We start from the raw sequence: 2297 nt of genomic DNA on the forward strand, positions 1-2297 counted from the left end.
CGAGGATGGGAGGTTGTATTTGGGGTGTGGAAAGTCAGAGATGAAGATGATAAAGGTACAGGTGGCTGGGGGGGTTGCTGTTGCAGGGCGCAGCTGGGGCCAAGGGAGACTGAAATCTAGCAACGGTGACTGTTACTGGGGTTGAGGTTTCAGGCACCATGACATCCTGGGTAACTCCCACAGCAGTGGTGCAGATGGAGCTCTTCCATCCATTTCACAGAGTAGAAGCCGCCAAGTCTCATTAAGGGTTTGTGTTTCATCCAAAGTCATCCAACTTACACAGGGCAGATCCAGTACTAGAACTCTGAGTTGGTGGTGACAAATATCACTGCCCATGGGCATTCAGGGATGGTTTCTAATTATTTGGGGGTGGGGGAGGTTGGGATGAATCCTCATTTAGTTGCATCACTGCAGACTCTAGAGGATATTAAGAAAGCATGTGCCTTTGTCCCTCCCTCCACCGAGTGGTACCACCAATGACTGAGCCTGTTAATCCAGAGACCCTGTAAAGCCACCTAGATGACTCTCCCTGTTAAAATTAAGTGTCCGTAGAGCTGAGTTACTTTCTGAGGGCCCTAAAGGAAGATCCATATCCTTGCTCATTTGGGTTACTGGAAGAATTTATTATACTCCCTGTGGTTATAGGACTGTGATTCCCAATTTTTTGTTGGCTGTCAGCTGAGGTCCATTCCCTGTTTCCAAAGGCCACATACAGTCCTTAGCTTATAGCTCAGGTTGAGCCCCTCTCACACATTAAATCTCTCTGATCCACTCTTTTTCTACTTTAGGGGACTCATGTGATTAGATTGGGCTCACCCAAATAAAACAAGATAATCCCTCATCTCAATGTCATTAACCTTAATCACACCTGCAAAATTCATTCCAGGCATTAAGAAGTGGACAGTTTTCAGGAAGTCCACTTATTCTGCCTCCCCCAATATTTCACCCCGACATGTTTCATTAATTTCTTAAGCAAGTTGCCTGGCTCTGCGATCTTCTATGTTGCTTCCAGATTAACCTTTCTAGAACAACACTGGACAGATCTTTCATGCTTAAAATCTTTCTGGCTTCCTACCAACCAAGGGTCAAATTAATGCATTTTTTTTAGCTCCCATAGGAAGAAAGCAATTGAATGTAGTTCTGTCTTATTGTTTTAGCTTCATTCCAACCACTATTCCACTTTTCCTCCAGTCCTTCGTAATGCTTGAAAATGTTTACGGTGGCTCTTATCCACTTACAAGATGTGGATAAGAGTGTGAAGCTCCCGTTCCTTTTTCCAAACCTAGCTCAGACATCACCTCCTCCAGGAAGATTTTCGTGATTTCCCCTCCCCATAGCTATAACCACAGGACAGTGTCCTCTTTTAATAACCTGTACCTTGCATAATACATGTTCCTATCTTTTGCATTAAACCCAAACGTGTGGTGATTTTGCCTATTTCATCTTGTTTACTTTCCTGTCTCTCAGCCAAACTCCACCATTTCCTAGATGTGTAACTTTCTTTGGGCAGGCTTTTTTGCTTTACTATGTCTCCCTTTCCCTTTGTAAACTGGGGTAGCTATAGGATTTACATCACGGGTTGTTGTGAGGATTAGAACGATGAGCTGCACCTATTCAGTAGTATTCCCAGCCCCCTGCACAAAGCTACCACGTAGTAGGTGCTTAATGGATGTTTACAGTGTGGACGGATTTATCTACTCCCACGAAGGTCCCTTGCACTTGAAAATGTCTACCCCAGGTCACGGCTCCTCAACAGAAGGAAGAACCCGATTCTGCCCCATCCTGGTGGTCTCTCTGGAGCCTCCTGAGGAGAGCGAGCCGTCAGCTCCACAGGTAGGAGCAGCCACAGTGAAGTCCGCGGGAGAGGCTGAGACCGCGGCTTCGCTGCCGGACTCCTCCACCAATGGAAACCTGGAGTCGGGAGCGCGTCAGACATCGTCGGGTAGATTTAAGGTCAGTAGAGGCTGAAAAGCAAGTTAGGAGCAGGCGGGATTTAGGGGCTTTCACGGATTGTCATCATATTATTAATAATAATGGCAGCGGACGCTAACATTGACGGGTACTTGTTACGCGCCAGGCAAGGTGCAAATGTGCGTGACCAAATTTAACCATCTCAACGCACTACGAGATTGTTATCTCATTTTTGCAACTGAAGAAACTGAGAGGCCCGAGGGGTAGCATCTTCGCCTGCGTATCTCCCAAGTGGGTCCTGGCCCGTAGCGCCTAGAGGTCTGCGTCTGGCGGTCTGGGTCCAGCTCCCAGGCCGCTGCCCTGTCCCTCTCCGCCTTCTCCTCCAC

The sequence above is a fragment of the Propithecus coquereli genome, unplaced genomic scaffold (assembly GCF_000956105.1).
Source record: "Propithecus coquereli isolate 6110/MARCELLA unplaced genomic scaffold, Pcoq_1.0 Scaffold62, whole genome shotgun sequence".
Classification (NCBI taxonomy): Eukaryota; Metazoa; Chordata; class Mammalia; order Primates; family Indriidae; genus Propithecus; species Propithecus coquereli.